This window comes from Stomoxys calcitrans, chromosome 5, assembly GCF_963082655.1.
Source record: "Stomoxys calcitrans chromosome 5, idStoCalc2.1, whole genome shotgun sequence".
Classification (NCBI taxonomy): Eukaryota; Metazoa; Arthropoda; class Insecta; order Diptera; family Muscidae; genus Stomoxys; species Stomoxys calcitrans.
In genome coordinates this window covers 129,615,553-129,637,584 of record NC_081556.1, presented here as the reverse complement: position 1 = coordinate 129,637,584, position 22,032 = coordinate 129,615,553, and the positions used below count along the sequence as shown (strand labels likewise).

The 22,032-nt window shown below is 38.5% G+C and overlaps 1 protein-coding gene across 1 annotated transcript in view; it reads right to left on the bottom strand.

Annotated features, from left to right (window-relative positions):
- The window catches only part of LOC106089402 (uncharacterized), a 75,876-nt gene extending 58,730 nt beyond the window's left edge, over nucleotides 1-17,146 (bottom strand). The window contains exons 1-2 of the mRNA XM_059368998.1: nucleotides 17,000-17,146; nucleotides 8,627-8,749 (exon numbers count right to left, since the gene is read on the bottom strand). The gene's annotated coding sequence lies outside the window, so the exon portion shown is untranslated. The remainder of the gene's footprint in view (nucleotides 1-8,626; nucleotides 8,750-16,999) is intronic.
- Nucleotides 17,147-22,032: the final 4,886 nt, after the last annotated feature.

Below are 22,032 nucleotides of genomic sequence, written 5' to 3'. Positions count from 1 at the left end.
ATTCTGCTACTCAAGCAATCATTGCGGTCCAAAGTGAGTCATTCAAGTTTTTTGGGGTTCACGATAAGCGTTTAATATGAATTCATGTTAATTTTAAATATGTGGATTTGCATAAATCTGAAAACTCTAACATGTGACCAACGACATAACATTCCAATTGTGGATATATTTACATTTAAAGTTAATTTGGTTGAGTAAAATATTGTATTAATAGAAGTAATTTAGAAACATTTAGATGATATTAAATAAAGTAGCTACTGAACTGGTTGGCACCATTAAATAATGACCAACAGGAGTGTTTATTTGCTACAAATTATGCACCCTAATTTCGCCACACTGTAGGTAATCCAGTTATGGGCCAAAACATTCGACAAGCTTTCATTAAAAAAACCAGTAGGGAAAGACAAAAGTCGGGCGGTGCCGACTTTACATTATACACCTACATTATAAGTACAACGTGGGAACTATATCTAATTCTGAACCAATTTTTATGTACCTCGACGGATATTTTCGAAACAATCCGTATCGAATTTCGAGCAAATATGTTCAAAGTGTAATAAATACGGTTTACAAATTAGCTAAAATCTAACGAACATATGTATGGGAGCTACATCTAAATCCGAACCTATTTTGACCGATTTTGTGGTTAACGATTTTGTAAGTAGCACGGAATTCCTAATTTAAAATTTTCTTTTTAGAGGTTACTTCTTAGTTTTTAGAGCGCACAACAACCTGATTACAGGCTTTGGTGTATGTCCATAGTGGCATGTGGCGGATTAATATATGCACCCTTTTTTTCAACCTAACCTAACCTAGATATTGTGGTAGGCAATGCACAATTTTGGCAAGATTGGTCAATAAATGCGCTTGCAGTGGCTCTAGAAGTGAAAATCGGGCGAAATACATATATCTGAAGTGATTTTTATGAAATTCACCAGCAACGTTTAAAGATATAAGAAAATCCTTCCTGCCTAATTTGGGAGAATCGGTTAACAAATGAGCAATTTATTGTAATATTAGTCCAAATCTGACGAACATATATATGGGAGCTATATCTAAATCTGAACCGATTTCTAGCAAACTTCTTATATGTTGTGGTAGTCTTCGGGGAAAGGGCATGATTGGTCAAAAAATGCGCTTGCAGTGACCATGGAAGTGAAAATCGGGCGATATATATATGTCAGCTATATCTAAATCTGGACCGATTTCTAAGAAATTTACCAACAATGTCGAGAGTAATAAGAACATTTTGTCTCCCGATTTTTTAGAAAATCGGTTAACAAATGAGCACTTTATTGGAATATTTCTAAATATCGGACGGACATATACATGGGAGCTATATCTAAATCTGAACCGATTTCGAGTAAACTTTGTAGATGTTGTCAAAGTTTCGAGGAAAGCGTTGAACATAGTTTTGGGAAGATTGGTCAATAAAAGCGCTTGCAGTGGCTCTGGGAGTGAAAATCGGGTGATATGTATGTATATATATGTATATCTATATCTACATCTGAACCTTTTTCTATAAAATTTTCAGTAATTTCGAGAGTCATACGAAAATCCTTCTACCAAATTTCGAGAGAATCGGTTAATAAATGACCATTTTATTGCATTATTACTGCAAATCGGACGAACATATATGGAAGCTATATCTAAATCTGAACCGATTTTTTACAATTTTAATAGACTTCGTCTCCGAAAAACATGCCTCTACCAAATTTGAAGACGGTCGGATGAAAACTGCGAATTGCGATATACAGACGGACAGACAGACACACGGACATAGCTAAATTGAATCAGAAAGTGATTCTGAGTCGGTCGGTATACTTATCAATGGGTCTATCTCTCTTCCTTTTGGGTGTTACAAACAAATGCACTAACATATAATAGCCTGTACCACAGTAGTGGTGTAGGGTATAAAAAAAAAAACTAAGAATGAATGCGTCTGTTAAAGTATTTTTCGAAAGACAACAGTGAGCACAATATGCTGCAGTTTGGAAAAATACTGAGTAGAATAACTTTGTTTGTTAGTTAGTTTGTCTGTCTGTCCGCCCTTTTGGCAGTTTAATACTTTTTTTGTTGGGTTCAATGAAAACAAAAAAAAATACATACATAAATAATCATGAGAATTCTCTATACCAATTGGATCCAGTAAGAGCTGAGGCCAAAAAAGGTTTCATTCAAGCCATCCATACAAGCAACTATCCAATATGCTGCATCATCTTGTACTCACACTCATGCTCCATAGAATGAATGTACTGGCGTTGTTTTGTGCAGTTTTTTTTTTTTTTGTTATGTGCCACACGTTTGTCGTACCTCTTAATGTGGTATAGCGAGACGCGCCACAATGCTCATGCTCTTGCCCCTCTGACATTGCCATGATATTCCTCTTGCGTGGATAGTTAGTTGCAACTGTTGCATTCCGTGCCAACAGTTTAACAATCATCAGCATCGACTCGACAGCAGCACCATGATCTTGTGATGGGCGTTCATGCGAAAAAGGCAAAACAGATATGCTAAGCGAAAGCTTTGCCAAAGAAGTTTGCTGTGTGTTCAATGTTGAGTTTGGATGTTTGCGGTCCCAAAAACAGAATGAAACTATTTTTGGAATGCTTTACGATTTCGTCCAAATGAAAAATATGTGAGAAAACGAAAATTGGCCACATTGGGTACGTTTTTGGTTTTTATTAAAGTATATTTTGCAAAGATTCATAAGGCTGTGAGAAAGAGAGAGTTTTTGCAAAGACTCGTTTTCAAAGATAAAGAAGTATGTCTGGTAATTGACACTGAGGACATGTTGGCCATATTTATAGATGAACTCTAGAAACAACCGGCAATGAAAACAGCCGGCCTTTGAAATGTGGGGTACAATACTATGTCAGTTAAGCTAATTAAGAATTAAACCGAAATTTTGATTGTTCATCGCCAGCCAATAAAAATGATTAGTCTATAAAAACCAGTCCAAAGGCTAGAACTTAATTTTTTAGCTGTGCGGAACTTAGGTGACAAACATTATTCGAGCAACAAAGGCTTTTATTATTCCATTAAAGAACAGAGAGGCTGCTCTAAAATCAATTAGTGCATTTCGATTCCAAAGTTGCCAGAGTTAGCGGCCGTGTAGCTGGGCTTTTCGCTAGCTCGGTTGGTAATCCGATTACCAGAGCTACTGAATCCTGTAAAGGGCCCGAATAAGGGAAGTCGTGCAGACCGATCTCCCATGCCTCACAAGTAGCCTAGACGCCGGACGGACTACTCCCCCAGATCCTCGTTGAAGAATTTCAACAGGGTATACTTCTCTCATATCAATGAGTGCAGTTTAATCTCTACCTCTACTTTATTCCACACACTCCAGACGACATAGAGATCGTACGCTCATCGCATCAGACCCCCACCCTATATTGACATCAGCGATAGGTTAAACGTCTACTTTAACGAACTTGCCGCTTATTTCACTGCAAGAAATCTGAAGATATTTGCCACCAAATCTTCAGCCAAATTGTTCACTACAAATACGCGCGAGGTGAACAATGTGCTGAATGTGAAAGTCGATAGAGAAACGATCCACCATAAAGTTTCCCAAAATACTTGGTGTCATATAGGACAGCTCTTACATATTTTCTCCACATGCCACAGCAATTTGCAATATGGTCAAAAGTAGAATAAGGTCTTCAAGTTACTTGCCGGCAGCACTTGCGGTACTGACAAAGAAACCTCATATACGTAGTCAAGTACAAAGCAATTATCCGGTCTGTAGTATCCGGTCTGCAGCGTCAGTGGTCTCGTCAGCTTTGTGACACCCAGTGGAATAATATCCAGATCTGTCAGAATGCCTTCGAACTGCGACGGGCTGTCTTCTCAATTCTTACGTGGCCCACGCAATTTATTGCGGGGACAATCCAAATCAACACCAAATCATCAGAGCCCATCCAACCTCAACTCCTACAGCGCAAAGATTGATGCCAATGTGAGGATATCTGTCCCGATTGTGACCTGGGACCACGCGTCAGCTGTTTAATTGCCCAGCCAGACCCACCCGATTCAGACCCAGATCCCTCTGAACGCACTACCTCTTAGTCGCGGAGCTCCTGGATCTGGTATTCCGTAGAACGAAGCAGAAAAAAGGGAGAAAACAACACACTGCTACAACAACAAAAACCAGTGTGAGGGACGTAGCTTCAATTTCATTAAGTGAGCCGACTCTGTCAGCCACTATAACCTTACCTATCCTTCCTAACTTTTGGTTGCCACGGAAGCTGAGTTTGTAGCGAGCTCGAACTTCCCTCCATGAACATAAATAAAAATTGTCAAAGTGAGTCTGATTTCAGATTACCACTATTACTGAACCTATTCGAAATTTCAAATAGCCTCTTATGGGGAAAGGGTGAGCCGACTTCAGCGATTTTTTTTTGGCAAATAATCACTGTTTGACCCTTTGAATGCAGTGGACGTATTTTTAATACGATGCATAAGGTTGGTATTCTGAGTAGCTGTATAAACTATTATTTGTGATAATTATTCCAGCCACTCTTGGAGAACACAGTAGCGCAGAGGTTAGCATGTCCGCCTATGACGCTGAGAGCCCGGGTTCGAATCCTAGCGATAACATCATAAAATTATTGGTTCAGCCAAGTATCATATAGTCATAATGGGACTAATGGCGTTTTCGAGGGGTGGCGTGACCCCCTATACTTCGATCTGATTTTGTATGTCAGATTCGAAATCTACTCCCGAATACCTTTCATTTGAGCCCCATATTCAAATTAACGTGCAATATGTCTGTTTGAAGGAGTTTGGGGGTTCGGGCGGCCCGATGGGTACTTAGACCCAAATTTTGATACCATATTCGTATTCTACCCACCAATACCTTTCATTTGATACCATTATTGTCCTGATCGGTCCACTTTTAATTTTGGGTTGTGTTTTTGGCATAAGGGGGAGGGTCCGATCCCTCATCCGACACCGAAAAATTATATAGCCTATGTTTCCTTCCAGACCAACCTACACAATATGCGAAAATTTCGAGAAAATCGTTTCTGCGGTTTTTTAGTCTATACGGAACAAACAAACCAAGTCCCATATATTCGTGATTGGCTAATGTGCCCATTTTAGGCGTTTTTGTGGGGGTGGGGTGACCCCATGTACTTTAACATGAATTTGTATGCCAGATTCGTTATCTACACCCACATATTTTTCATTTGATAGCCATATTGTCCTTATCGGTCCACTTTTGAATTTGGTTGGTGTTTTTGGTGTAACGGTGGAGGATCCGCCCCCTGTCGTTATCAATGAATTATAAAGCCTATTCCTACTTCCTGACCATATTCGTAATCTACTCCCGAATACCTTTCATTTGAGACCCTTATTATTATTATCGTCAAATAAACCTATGTTAAGGGGTTTTGGGGCTAGGGCGGCCCCCCGGGAACTTGGATCTAACTTTTGTTATGAAATTCGTACTCTACTTTTGAATATCTTTCATTTGAATCCCATATTGTCCCGGTCGGTCCACTTTTATTTTTGGGAAGTACTTTTGTGGTAAGGGGGAGGTTCCGCCCCCTCCCAATATCAAAAAATTATATAGCCTATGTTTCCTTCCAGACCAACCAACACAATCTGTGAACTTTTCAAGGTAATCGGTTTGGCCGTTTTTGAGTCTATACTGAACAAACAAACACATATTGAATATATATAAGATTTTGCTACAAAGTTTTAGTAGTGTCATATTGAAATAATAACCGGACCGCCGTATTTCGCTTTTCCATCCAGTTGTGAAGTAATAAACAAAGATACGGGGAAATATTAAGTCAGATGATAATAAATTAAATTGCATTTATTGCAATAAACCCTACAAAATGGATCATTTCATTGATTTTGTTCTCGTCATTGGCTGCTAGTTTATAAGAGAGTGTAAAAGAGTGAGAGATAGGGCATGAGTTGAGAGAATGTGTTTTAATCAGTACCAAAACAATTTGATATAGGCGCTGTTAACACTAACAACACTAAAAGAAAACAACTGTCCATGGGGTGTTACAAAGTATTGTTGACATTTTATTTTGCAAAATGGACAATGCACCATATATTAGAATAACAAATGGATTTTTTTTTCCTTTTTATATTTGTTTGTGCGTATGTTTTTGTGTTATTGCTATACATGGACATGTGTTTTAGTATATATTTTTATATTTCTTATCGTACGTTTTTTAATTTATATTTTAGCAAAACATTAGCGTGTGTATATGTATATTGTTATATATATGTTAATATTAAAAAACACACCCATACATATGTAAATACATCAATGCTAATGAACATGTATATATTTTTTGAATGTCAAATAAGCTGATAAAAGATCTCGACATTTGCGAATATAAGCCTTTGCATTATCAACAAAGAAAATTCCACTGAAATGTGTTATTGCTCTCATTATTTAAAGGCTTACAAAGCCTATTGTGATTAAGGGCTGATGCTACCATATTTTTTTGGGAAAAAGTGTGGAAATCTTTATACTCCCGTTTTTAAAAATAATAGATAATTTTTGTAGTTACCAGAGTTTCACAGGATGCCAGACTACATCTACTAAAGCAGAGTATTCTGTTCAGCTTTCGAAATTGTTGTAAAAACCTTTAACAAAATGAATTTTGTTATGCATAATTACATGTACAGGCTCAATCTTACATTCATATTACACTAGGATTAATTGTTTTTAAGTGCGCCTTTTAAGCCATTAGCTTAAAAACGGCATTTATTTATTGCACATGTTTTTAGCTTAACGTTTTTTTATATGAGGTTTGACAGTTGTTCACGTGAAAAGCCGAACAGAGTACCAACCCTAAGGGTGGCGGAAAACAATCAGCTGACATGCAAATTTGGCAAAAAAAGCATTCCATAAGGGACCGGCGACGTTGCTTGTTCAAATCAATGCTGTCCGATTCAATTTGTAAGCTTAATGAGCTTGAAGTTCATTGTGGTGCAGAGGCTGGCTTATCTGCCTGTGGCGATGATCATCTAGTTAAGAATAATGTCAGGAACATCAGACCAGTAACGTTACCTTCTTATATCCACCACTATAGGATGGGGGTATACTAATCTATTCATTCCGTTTGTAACACCTCGAAATATTGATCTAGGACCCCATAAAGTATATATATGCTTGTTCGTCTCGACATCCTGAGTCGGTCTAGCCATGTCCGTTCGTCTGTCGAAATCACGATAGCGGTCACACGCGTAAAGCTAGCCGCTTGCAATTTTGCACAGATACTTAATATTGATGTGGGTCGTTGGGGATTGCAAATGGGCCATATAGGTTTAGATTAAGATATAGCTCCCATATATGTAAACCGATCTACCGATTCGATTTCTTGAGCCCCTGCAAGCCTCAATTTTCCTCCGATTTGGCTGATTGCTATGGAGTGTTCTAGTATGATTTCCAACCTGTGCCGAATACGTTCAAAATCGGTCTAGAACCTGATATAGCTCCCATATTAACCGATCTCCTAATTTGATTTCTTGAGCCCTTACAAGCCGCAATTTTAGTCCGATTTGGCCGAAATTTTGAACTCAGAAAAAATTTTCAGCGGTTGTTGTTGTTGTAGCAGTGTGTTGTACACTGAGGCGTCAGCCCTTGCCGATGAAGGATTCTATCGTGGCAATTCGGTACGTACAAACGTACTGCAATTTGGGTAGCCACAATGTCCAGAGTCATAAGATGTAGCATTTAATTCAGTGCATTAGATGGAGTCGTCCTCATTGCAGCTATGATGCGCATACAAGCCATCCTTTCCATTCGGTTAAGTTTTGGGCAGTAGGTGGACCTTTGAAGCGCCGTCCACCACACTACAACACCATATAGCATTATAGGTCTGACAAATGCAGTATATACTCAATGCATGACACGCGGTCTAAACCTCCAACTTTTGCCAATGACTCTCTTGCAGGTGTATAGGGCAAGAGTTGCCTTTCTTGCCCTAGCCCAAAATGATGAATTTGAAGTTCAATTTCCTGTCCAGCAAAACACCCTGATATTTTGCGCCTTCTGTAAATAGAAAATTCTCTCCACCCAAGGAGACAGGTTCCACTGTAAGCAACTTGTATCTCCTGCTGAAAAGAACTACTTCTGTCTTGCACGGATTTATACCTAGACCACTTTCGGTAGCCCACATTGCTGTTGCGCGTAGAGCTTCCTGAAGTATATCTGTTGGAGTGCTGGGAAACTTTCCCCTAATCGCAATTGCCAAGTTGCCAGCATACGCCACCACTTTTACACCTTTTTCTTCCAGAGACAATAATATATTGTTAATGGCTATATTCCAAAGTAGAGGAGACAGTACACCTCCTTGAGGTAAAGGTTTGATAAAACAGCTGTTTTTTTTATCTTACAAATTTGTTCTATTTGATCCGATATTCCACAAATAAGCAACAAAACTGAGTTATAATGATGAAAATACAAATACAAAACACATTTGAAGAAGATGTAAAAAATAAGTTTATTTCTAAAACCACTTTGACATTTCAATTTACGGCACTTTCCACCCAAGGTAGTTTCGTGGGAGTTAGATTTTTGTTGTTGTGCAAATGACGCTACCTCTTAATTGTACCATGGTTGTAATCAATGTACATTCGCATTACTTACCAATTTCTTTTTTTTTCCTGATGTTTCACAAAAATTCTGCTGCTTCAGCTGATTTTGTTTAAAAATAATGCTTTATGAAAAGGATCACCGTTCCACGACTTCTGAAAATTTATGTTGAGGTTCCTGTTGTTGTGAAGTATAACAAAAAAAACTTTTAAAATATTTCAAACAATAAATATCACACTAATCGTCAACACCATGAAACTCTAAATGCTCTATCCTGTGAATATGGAATTAAAAAAAGAGGAGTAAAAATCACCAGATAAAAATTGGAAACAAAATGGACAATTGTTATGTTTTAAATTAAAAATGTGTTTTTCTTCTAAGACCCTTACAGCACAAAACATAATGCGTTAAAAAAATATATGCATATAGTTTTGGAGTAAAGCTAAAGCAATCGCTTCAGTTTGCGAATTCCTATCATTCATCACGTGTACACTGATAAGCTATCTACCTTTAAACAATGGCGCCATGTTAAATTTAAGCCAGGTTATCACTGACATAACCTTCGTTAATGTTTGAATGAATCGTCTTATTCAACATTTAAAGTCACGTTTTGTTAACTTTAGCAATAAATAAAAAAACAGAAGCAATCGTTTTTTTGCAAATTAGCCTAGAAACATTTCATTAAATAGCAGTGGCTTTACTTCTCTCATACCCACTTAGACATTTAAGTTTATTATACCACAGGATACAGAAAAGGAATATGCCTTTTGCGAATGTTGCCATTCGCTTGTTCCGACATGTTTTCAAAGAAATGAGAACCTAAAGGGAAACTCCTTAAAGGTGTCCGACGGGATTACGTTAACATCAGATGTTCTCTTGTTTCCTTTCATGATAGTGGCCTGTCATGACAAACACGCCATTCTTGTCAAAGACAAATTCGATTCTAGCCAACGACAGAAAAGCGAGAGTCTTATTCAAGTTTACTATTTCTTATTTTGTTTGCCCGTTAGGGCGGAAATCATTTCTATAATGATGTGTTAATTTTTCTTTCGAGATGAGCTTAATGATCGAAAATTTTAAAAACCACAGGAGATACACCGCACCAACCAAGATTTTACGCGTTTCGATCCCTTGGTAGGTTAGGTTGAAAGGAGGGTGCAGATATTAATCCGTCCCATGCCACTGTGGACATACACCTAAGTCAGTAATCGACTTGATGTGCGCTCTAAAAACTATAAAGTAACCTCTAAAAAGAATATTTTAAGTTAGGAATTCCGTGCTACTTACAAAATCCTTAATTGTTTTCAATACCACTCCCCTAAGTTGGTTTAAGTCTGGTATTGTGTCTCCACCTAAGTGCCGGTATCTGTTAGACGCAAAAGCCGGGCAATGACAAAGGAAATGCTTCAACGTCTCATCATCTTGCCCGCATGCCCTACACATGCTATCACTTGCCGCACCAATTTTTACATAAGTGAGCTCGTAGACCTATGTGTCCCGTTATGATACTAAGAGATATACTGACCTCCTTCTTACTTCCTTTCAGTAATAGCCTCGTCTTTTCTCGATCTAGATCCCCCCATGGGATTTTCGCCGTCCAACCGACCGTTTCGCTGTTCCACAATGTTGCATTGACTCAGACTGCGTCGACCCGAAAGGGTTCGGGTCTGTGGTACGTTAAGCAGCGCCACAGTGGTCTCGTCAGCTATGTGACATGCAATGGAATAATATTCAGATCTGTCAGAACTGCGACGGGCTGTCTCCTTAGTTCTTACGTGCGAAGACATAACTACATGCTGTCTTAATCGCACTATTTGTTATTGACGGCAGTCCTCTAGCCTTCACCGCCAAATCGTCTGCCTTTTCATTTCCCCTTACTCCGTTAGGGCCCGCCAACCAAACGATGCGGATTTTGCCATTCTCAGAGAAGGCGTTAATCTCCTTCTTACACTGCAAGACTGTTCATGACCTCACTGTCCTGGTTGCTATTGCCATTTTACATTTTGCCAATTTTACTGTCGGTAAAGATGTTCACACTCGACGTCCTCACATTAGCACCACACCACTTCACGCATTCCGTGATCACCCGAATCTCCGCCTACAGGACCGTATTATGGCCAGACAGAGTAAAAAAACAGGTCTCAGTCCCTGGGTTCTAAATGTAGACTCCCAGGCTTACTTTGTCCTCTAGCTTTGATCCATCCGTGTAACATGACCTTCCAGATGGCAATACTAGGGTTCCGTCAATCCAAGACTGTGCCGATGCCAGCATTGCCTCGCACTCGACTTCAAGGTTCATCTCGGGTATCCGATAGGAAATCTCTTCCCTTCCTTCCAGGTTTCCTATCGTCGCCTCGATTATACGGCGATGGTATGAGCTGCTCCCATCCTCAATCCATTCTCCTTAAGTCTCATAGCCGCAGTGGCTGCCCCACACTTAATCTGTATGTCGGTGGGTCGTCTATCTAGAATAGTCTCCAGTGCGCCAGTGGGCGTGGTCCTCATCGCTCCGCCTATGCCTAGACTGTTGTCCAAGAACCCACCACCGAAGAATGGGGGTATATTCATTTTGTCATTCCGTTTGCAACACATCTAAATATCCATTTCCGACCCTATAAAGTATATATATTCTTGATCAGCGTAAAAATCTAGGACGATCTAGCCATTTCCGTCCGCCTGCCTGTTGAAATCACGCTACAGTCTTTAAAAATAGAGAGAAATAGAGATTGGTCCAGATTTAGATATAGCTGCCATATAGACCGATCTCTTGATTTAAGGTCCTTGAGACAGTGAGTTGTGTTAGGCCCTTCGATATCCTTCTTCAGTTTAGCTCAGATCGGTCCAGATTTGGATATATCTGCCATATAGACCCATCTCTCGAATTAAGGCTTTCGGCCCATAAAAGGCGTATTTACTGTCCGACGTCGCCGAAATTTGGAACATTGAATTAAGATAAGTCCCTCGACATACTTCTGCAATATGGCACAGATCGGTTCAGATTTGTACATAGCTGCCATATAGACCGATCTCTCGATTTAAGGCTTTTGGCCCATAAAAGGCGCATTTATTGTCCGATGTCGCCGAGATTTGGGACAGTGATTTGTGTTGGGCCCTTCGATATTCTTCTTCAATTTGGCTCAGATCGGTCCAGATTTGGATGTAGCTGCCATATAGACCGATCTCTCGACTTAAGGTTTTGGGGCCATAAAAGGCGCATTTATGGTCCGACTTCGCTGGGACAGTGAGTTGTGTTAGACTTTTCGATATCCGTGTCGTATATGGTTCAGATCGGTTTATTTTTAGATATAGCTACTAAAAAGACCAATACTTTGTTTCACAGTTGAACAATGACTTGTACCTATTAGTATTTGGTCCAAATCGGATCATATTTCGATATAGCTGCTATGGGGCATAAGGTATGCATTTTTACTGGATTTTGACGAAAGGTGCTTTACGTATATATATGGGTATCCAAAATTCGGCCTGGCCGAACTTAACGCCTTTTTACTTGTTCCTTATAGGGTTAATTCTCGCAAAGTAGAGGTCATGATTACGTTATTAATCAAAAGAAGTAGAAAATCCGAAATATAAGGGAAAATAATATTAAAAAATTTCATCGGGATTTCATCATACCAAGCCCCATTGGATTTAACTGGCACGAAAGCCTCAAACAACTAATTTGAAGTAATGGTGCTGAAAGAAACTCCGTCACTAGCAACGAAACGCAGAAATTCCGGAAAACTGTCTTTCACATCAGACTGGTTGTTCACTAACGAATGAGTCATCTCACCGAGCACCATGGGAGATTTGCCAGTAATAACTGAGGAACCGGTCTTGAAAGGCCGATTATTTCTTATAATCTGCCACAAACCCCTAATAGTACCATAACCAGAGATGTTCCAAACTACAATTTTTTAGGTTTTCGACTTTACAAAAACTGTAAACGTCTTAAAACGTATACAAAGTAGTAAAGGTCATAAACCTCGAAAAGGCTCCTACCTGTTACTACTTGTTTCGTCATCATACCCTTGTTTAAGATTTGTTGTTGTTGATATTTCAAAATTTTAATTATAAAAAAGTTTTTGCTTTTGACCACGTAATGATATTCGCAAATGCCACCAGCATTAGTGAGGGTAAACAAGAGCTTAAAATGTTTTTAATGGTCTCGCCAGGATTCGAACTCAGATGTTTGCAGTTATAGACAAACCTCCTAAATCTATGCACCAGCGTCAACATAATTTTTGATTCACGAAAATTTTAAAATATTTAGTTGTACGATTTTCTTATTATTTTTAACTCTGCCAAAAACTTTGTTTTTTTTTTTTGGCTAGGTTGACGACGTTTTCGACGTATGTATTATAGGTCGGAAATGTATGTCATATACGTCAGAGTTTCCGGCAGGCTATCTCTGTTGCAATCAAAAACCTCAGATTTCATTATTTTTCGCCACGGTGACGTTGGCATATATATTGGGTTGCCCAAAAAGTAATTGCGGATTTTTCATATAGTCGGCGTTGACAATTTTTTTCACAGCTTGTGACTCTGTAATTGCATTCTTTCTTCTGTCAGTTATCAGCTGTTACTTTTAGCTTGCTTTCGAAAAAAGTGTAAAAAAAGTATATTTGATTATAGTTCATTCTAAGTTTTATTAAAAATGCATTTACTTTTAAAAAATCCGCAATTACTTTTTGGGCAACCCAATATATACAACGGCATGTTTTAAAATATCAGGGGAATAAATAACTGTTGTGACAATAAAAAGTAATCAATCAAAGAGGTAGTTTGAGGGAAAACACCAAAATGAGTCGGTCAACTATTATGGGAAACAGACACTCTCATTCTATTGCACGACTGCCTTATGGCAGCAGCGATGGAGGGATGAAAAAGTTTTCTGTTGAAATCGCCCATATGCACATTTCATGTTGGAAAGAATCGAAATTACCGATCGGTAGGTAAACTACGCCTGCTAAAATCTTTCCTGACGCAGTCATAACCCAAATAAATAAACTTTTCGCCACTCCATAATTCGATCCCGAGTAAATGATTTTGTAGGCAACGCTACACCACCTGCTCTTTTGTGCTCTTTTGGGCGATCCTACAAACCATTTTTGCCGAGGTCAAGAAAATCATCTCAAACAATTGTTCAGTAGGAATATCCGGCAAAACCCAAATACCGCTCGCGGTCTATTTGCAAAAGAAAATTGTCATGAATCTTGTACAGATGATGGACCTATTCTTTTACATTATGAACCAATTCATTTCCACTTCATAAATTCAGGACGATCCAAATTGGTAAAGAACTTGATACTTCTATAGATACCAATATCTAGATTTTACTTCTTTAACCTCTACAGAGTGCAATTCATATTCAAATATATTAAATTTGGACTACTGTTACGATCTCCAGTAATATCCTTTTAGTTACAGCCAATAGGAAGCAATAGTCCAAAGGAGGATTAAAATTCAGATTGGCTAAACTTAACGCATAGTGTCGTGTTATTATATCTGCTGTGCATGCTTGGATACACTTCATTCAATCCGATTTCAAGCTCGGCCAGGCCGAATCTTATACACCCTGCACCATGGATCGCGTTTGTCGCGGTATCTCTTTTAAGGCAAACAAAGAATAATAAATAAGAATTGTTATGCTATTGAAGCTATAACAAGTTATGATCCGATTCGGACAATAAATGAATTTAATGCTGAACATTGTAGAAGTCTTTGTGTAATATTTGAGTCCATTGGGATAAGAATTGCGCCTTGTAAGGGTTTAAGAAGCAAAATCGGGAGATCGGTTTATATGGGAGCTGTATCAAGCTTTTAGTCGATTTAGACCATATCGGACACGGTAGCCGAGTTGGTAGCGTGCTTGGATTACCAGTGCAGGGGTCGTGGTTTGGTTCCCGTCAGAAGTCTTGGTCTGTCACTAGTGTGGTATCACAATGGGCTTAAAATTGTCTAAGTGAGTGTGTAAAGGACTGCCACTCTTACCTAACCTAACCCAGAACATTTGTTGAAAGTGATGCCTAAACACCAGTTGCAAAATAACAGCCAAATCGGAGAAGAATTGCGCCCTCCAGCGGCTCAAGAAGTCAAGACCCAAGATCGGTTGGGTCTTGAGAGCTATATCAAAACATGGACAGATTTCGCCCATTTACAACCCCAACCGTCCTACACTGATAAAAATTATTTGTGCGAAATTTCAAGCGCCTAGCTTTACTCCTTCGAAATTTAGCGTGCTTTCGACAGGCACACGGACGGATGGACGGACGAACATGGCTAGATCGACTTAAATTGGCATGATAATCAAGAATATATATACTTTATGGGGTCTAAGACGCATATTTCGAGGTGTTACAAACAGACTGACAAAATTACTATACCCCCATCCTATGGTGTAGGGTATAAAAACTTAAAGGCCAAAACAGAACGAGTGCATTGAGCAGAGATGCGTTGAAAAATGCAACTCTAGAAACAAATGTCACAAAAGCATAACGCAAAAGTTTTTACCTTAAACGCCTAAAAACCTCACGTCTCGTATGGCAACGCAGAATGACGCTCGATTTTAGTCTTTCAAGATGAAAATTCTTTCCTTATAACCAGGATTTACTGAATAATGTTAAGCCAAGCGATCAGCCGACATACAATTTTTTTTTTAAATTTTCGGCTCTATTTGGCTTTGAAGATGTCAAGTTGATCTCTTTTTACATTCATTCTTTGTTTAAGTTTTCTCCTATTTGATGACATTTTCATGACATTATGGGCCACGCAAGTGGCCTAACCTTCTATTAGTGAATCCTATCTTTTAACCATCATTACCACAATATCTAAATTTGGCCAATTAAGCTACTAAAACTGTCATTCTCATTAAGAAGATAAACAAGATATTTTAGTAAATAAAGAGTTGTGAGACAACATGCTCAATCCAAATTGTTGACAGCTGTCATTAGGAAAAAAACCGCAACAGCTTTTGGGAAATTTCTCTTTGATGTAGAATTCAATTAAATCTGGATCATTCAATGCATCTTATTTGCTTCTCATTAATGTCTAAGAAAGTTGGTTGGAATATAATTTTTTATGATTCGGATAGAACAAGTTTTTGAGTGTCGACCAGCGTGATTTTATTATTATTATTGTTTTATATCGAATTTTTTGTTAAATAGCTTTGACATTGTATGGGTGGTGGTGTGAGGAATCTGGAATTTTTTTGAGTGTGTTGTGTTTTTGTTTGTTTTTTTTCTCTATTAATTTATGATTTTATTTGGACAAAAAGATTATCTGGGCATAACATTTCATCCTCTTAATTTTTTTTTCAAATTCCAATTGTTGTCACTCACACAGCCCGTTTTTCTTCTTCTTCTATTTCATTTTATATCAATTTGGCGCTTTCTTTCTTCGTTTGTATTTCACATATTGTTTTATGTATAACATTTAGGTTTTTTTTTAGATTTTGATTTATCCGTTTTATTTTTATCAATGAGTTTTAGTTTTTACACAACACAAAAAAGAAAGAAAATATTTTTCGGTTTTTATGTGTGAAGCGACCCAAACGTTGACACCGTGGCCCCACTGCGGCCAACCGATCGAACGACAATCGCATTTAACACCACAACAAAGCAACAAAAACAAATAGAAATAGAAAGAAAAGATAATTAATAAAGAAACCGAAACAATACAATAACAAAGCATTATATAGGTGGCGTTCCATTAATATGCCAACTAATGCATTCGCGCTGCGTGCCTACTGCGGCTACTCCACTTCTAATGAGAATGAGTCGCTGCAAAACAAATAAGGGGAGACCTAATCAAATTTGACAACACCGACAATCGTATAAGAATAAGAAGAAGAGACACAAAAACGTGCATAAGAAATGCCGCCGAGCGCCGTCTAATGAAGCCACCGGTATGTGTATGTGCATGGTGAAATAAGGTAAATAAATACGTTGAATATTAATCGGGCATGGAAAAAGTCCAAAGCAGCCGTCGATAACAGCCGATGCTGGTCGATCTTCATTCATTCATTAAAGTTCATTGTGGTGGACAGCAGCAGCATCAGCAGAAACAAGAAGAAAATGAAAGTAACAACATATAGGTGGTGAGATGCATATGCAGATGGAGCAGTAAGCACAACAAAATGGAACGCCAGATTGACAACTGGCCTAGCGAATATTAAAACCCTTTGCCAGAAAGCGAAAGGTGGCTACCAAAAAAGACTTTTGCTAGACGACTCTGGCGTTTTTCTACATATTGTTTGCGTGGTTGTTTTAGTAGCTAAAAAAGAGCGTTCTACTTTGGTAGTTTCTGTTTTTTTTTTTAATTTCTTTATTTCATTTGCTTTTGTTGTTGTTATGGTTGTTTATATATAAACATATATATATATATGTATACACCGACCGATTCTGCGGCCTATAGATTGAAATTACTAACCGTCAGCGTTCTTGCGTACGTTTCGTTTTAGAGAGAGTTTAGTGTGTGTAAATGTGTTTGTGTTTTGTTTAATGTTCAATTTCTAGTTTCTTTCTAGAAACAAGCAACAACCGTTCCTTATGACTGCCTAAAAATGACTAAAGATATGTTACTGCTCGTGAGCTACACGAACTGGCTGGCTGGCTAGCTGACTGGCTTGCTATTTGACGCGCTTGGTGTCTGTTGGACTGGTTTCTTGCTAGCAGTCTGCTGCTTCTGCTTGGATGTGAATGTGTTATCGCCCCGAACGTTGTGTTGTTTTTCTTTCTTTTGCTACCACTGTAACAGTCGATCCCAGACCCCAATAAGCAAGCACTGAGCGAACAAGCGCGGTACCAACAATTTTGAAACAACCCAAACGCCAACAGCATAAAAATGCAAACATCACTAACACACATCACACACACATGCACAGACATATAAGTTAGCCGGCCCCAATCAGTAAAAGTCGCATTGATGTTGTTGGTTGGAGCAAAAGCAGCAAGAGTAAAGTATATGCAGCCACACAGAACGAACGCATAAAAATAAGATACACTGCTCACATTCTACTGAGAGGCAAAAAAAAATCATTTTACGTATCGTTTTAGTTGGACTTCCTTGAATCCCCTTTGCGCCAACACTAACAATGGGTTATAGAATATGAAATTGTGTTAAAAAAAAAAACATACATAAAATAGGTGTCGCTAATATAAATGTGTTCCCAAAGTACTGTGGTAAGCATGGAATGCGTCTTAAGAAGATTGGAAAATAGTTGGAATTCTTCAACAATTGTGTAGTTTTGCAATTCATCAAAATCTGTTTACAGAACTAGAGGTCCTACGCCCACATCAAAAGATGCAAAACTATGATAACCTGATTTCAGCATAGTCGATTATATGCACTGGATTGTACAGATACTTACTTACTTTAATTGGCTATGACAGAATATTTGTTCCACTAGCCGAACGTAGAATAGCGTTCCATGCGCCTCGATCTTCTGCGCTCATTCTAAAATCTCTGACACCAAGTTTCGAGGTGTCTTCCACCACTTGATCTTTCTATCGGGCTTTTGGCCTTGCCAGTTTGCGTGTACCACCGTGTTTGCCTTCAAATGACTTCTTTGCTGGAACTTCTTCATCCATTCTGACAATATGACCCAGCCAACGCAGCCATTGTATTTTGATGCGTGTAACTATGCTGTTGTCGTCATACAGCTCGTGGTTCATACGTCGCCTATATTCTCCATTGTATTGTACAGATAGATTTAATTATTGTCCAGAGGATGGGGCCTAAGTGTTAAGGCCAGTTTATGCTACCATAAACGTACTAACACATTTCAGAGTTCGTGCTCAGTATACTCCCATAAACGCAAAGACACAATCTTACTCAGTATGATTAGGTCGGTGAAATTGTGGAAAATTGTCCTCTGGCTCAATTACGATCCGGTAGATGCAGCGGTCTCATCTCCTTCAAAGCAAGGATTGATGCCGATGTGCAAGATGTATGTCCCGATTATGACACACTTCACCTGTTTAACAGATGACGGATAGACCCACTCGACTCAGACCTATATCCCTCTGGACGCACCCCATCTTAGTCACTGAGTTCCTGAATCTGGACACTCAACAGAATCAAGCAGAAGAAAGATAAAACACAACAAACTGCTACAACAACCCATCTCGAGGCATCCGGTTGTACGTACCGGATTGACCCGATACAGTCCCTAATCGGCAAGGGCAAGAGCTGCCGCCTCAGTGTACAACACACTGCTACAACAACAACAACGAGAGTCAATCCCATGTTAGCCGGTTGTACGTACCGGATAGACCCGTTGAAATCCTTCATCGACTGCCGCCTCAGTGTACAACAAACTGCTACATCAACTAAAAATGTTTTGAATTCATAGTCGATCCACGATATGGCGATGAAAATTTGCCCATGAACATTCAACTAAGGAACAGGGGCGAACTTCTCACATATTAATGATTGCTATCTGATTCAATTTTAAGCTCAATGATAAGGGGCCTCCTTTTTTTAGTCGAGTCCGAACGGCGTGCCGCAGTGCGACATCTCTTTGGAGAGAAGTTTTTACATGGCATAGTACCTCACAAATGTTGCCAGCATTAGGAAGGGAAAACCAAATTTTTTTCTGATGGTCTAGTATTCCAGGCGTTCAAAGTCATAGGCGGACATGCTAACCTCTTGCGCTACGGTGGCCTCTATACCGAGAAAGCAGTTTCCTGTAATTACAGGAGTAGTCATAATTATGACTACAGATATATGTTGGTAAAATTTTTCGAAACTTTTCCGAAAGCAGGTGGAGCCCATTGTGGCGCAGAGGTTGGCCTGTCCGCATAAGACGCCGAAAGCCTGGTTGCAAATCCCGGCGTAAACGTCAAAAAATTTTTTCAGCGGTGGTTATCGCTTTACTAACGCTGGCGACGTTTGCGAGGTAACTTTCCATGTTAAAGCTGCTCATTGATATGAGAGAAGTATCCCCTGTTCCTTAATGAAATGTTCATAGGAAATTTAGTAGCAGTATTCCGAAAGCAGAAGAGAGCATGACACAACTACCAAGTAATGTACCGTAAACAGCTGAGTACAATTTTTTCTCCCAAAGTGCACTATCTGTTAACGAGCTTTGGTTGTGTGTATGTATTACAGTTAAGAACTATAACACACACAAACAACGAAAAATGGCGCGAACTAGTTACATATACAAAATCAGAGTTGCACTTATCACTGATCTTGACAGATAGTACACCAAATATTTTGTTGTTGGGCAACTGCCACTACCTGTAAATGAATATATCTTGGAACATAGTACTCAAGATATATTGATTTAAAGGTAGGAGTAGTTCCCAACAACAATATATTGGGTGTACTACCTGTCAAAATAAGTGATAAATGCATCTCTGATTTTGTGTTTATTACTATTCCGCGTCATTTTTTGTTGTTTAGGTGTGTTATTGTTCTTAACGATAATGCACACAACCAAAACTCGTTGAGAGATACACGTTGACATATGACACAACAAGAACTCGTTGAAAGATAGAGCACTTCATGAGAAAAAAAATTGTTCTCAGCTGTTTGCTGTACACAACCTGGGTCAATATGTCTTGAGAGTACCCAATTTTAGCTGACATTACACGATCAGACATGTCATATATAATTTCAAAATAGCAACTCTGAAAGTTGAACACATCGTTGGATACGTTCGAAAGATTTAATATGACAAATGGATATTGGAATAAATTTGCAACTTTTTCGATTAAATCGAGCACATATCTATATAATATCTTTATAAAAAAAAGTACAATACATATGAGAATATATGCCGATTAGAGCGCGCTCTATTCATATATGACGTACATAAGTCAAGTCCTTTAAATACAGAAAGTGACAGCTCATATGACATGTCTGATCGTGTAAAATATGCTTTAACCGGCCGAAACAGGACTTCTCTGTTTCTTTGATTAAATTTTATACCAACTTACTGGATGTATGTCAGGAAAGCGGTGATGGGATATGCCGAATAACTACTGCCCAGGAAGAAAAACATGGGTCTTCAACGGTGAAAAACGAACATAGTACCAGTCAACGAGTTTTGGTTGTGTTTGTGCATTATAAGTTAAGAACGATAACAAACACAAACAACGAAAACGTTGTCGTATGATACATTTAATACGAAAAACACATTTTGAAGTAAAAATACAATTTTTTCGCCCATAATGAGCTCTCATTTCATCTAACAAACTTGCGAATAAAAAAATACAATGCATTTAAGGTATAAACAGAATGAGCATGTTAACAAATGTCAAACCAGAAAGGAAGGGCAAAAGTTGGGCGGTGCCGATTTCATAATACCCTACACCTACACTATAAATACCTAAGGGGGACAATATTTTATTCTGAACCAATTCTGATGGACCTTAGCGGATGTATTCAGATGGGTTAGCTAAATTAAATATAATAACAACGGTTGACATAACAACAAATAACCCAAAATCTGACGAACATATATATGGGAGCTACATCAAAATCTAAATCGATTTTGACCAAACTTCTTATATATTGTGGAAGTCATTGAGGAAAGCGTTGTGCACAATTTTGGTAAGATTAGTCAATAAATGCGTTTGCAGTGGCTTTAGATGTGAAATTGGGGCGATACACATGACAGCTACATCTAAATCTGATACAATTTCTATGAAATTCACCCGTAATATTAAGACTTATAAGAAAATCCTTCGTGCCAAATTTCGAGAGAATTTCTCAAAATCGGACGAACATAGACATGGGAGCTCTATCTAAATATGTATGTATGTGAGAGATATATCTAAATCTGAACCGAATTCTATGAAATTCACCTTTTCTATCGAGAGCCGTAAGAAAATCTTTCCTGCCAAATTACGGAAGAACCAGTTAGCAAATGACTATTTTATTGGAGTATTACTGTAAACCGGACGAACATATATATGGGAGCTAAATCCAAATCTGAACCGATTTCTATGAAATTCACCAGTAATATCGATAGTCATAAGAAAATCCTTCCTGCCAAGAATCGGTTAACAAATGACCATTTTATTGCTGTATTACTGCAAATCGGACGATGGGAGATATATTCAAATCTGAACCGTTTTTTTTTTTCCAATTTCAATAGGCTTCGTCTCTAGGCCGAAAAACATACCCATACCAAATTTGAAGACGATCGTATGAAAATTGGGCACAAATTAACATGGACAGACGGACAGACAGGCAGACGGACAAAGCTTAATCGAATCAGAAAGTGATTCTGAGTCGATCGGTATACTTATCAATGGGTCTATTTCTCTTCCTTTAAGAGTGTTATAAACAAATGCACTAAGTTATAATACCCTGTACCACAGTAGTGGTGTAGGGTATAAAAATCAATTGGCAAAGTTAATCAATTTTTAACTTTGAAGACTATAAACATTACTTATCTAGCGCAGAATGACGCTCGCTTTCAAGCGTCAAAGTTGGAATTTTCGTAACAA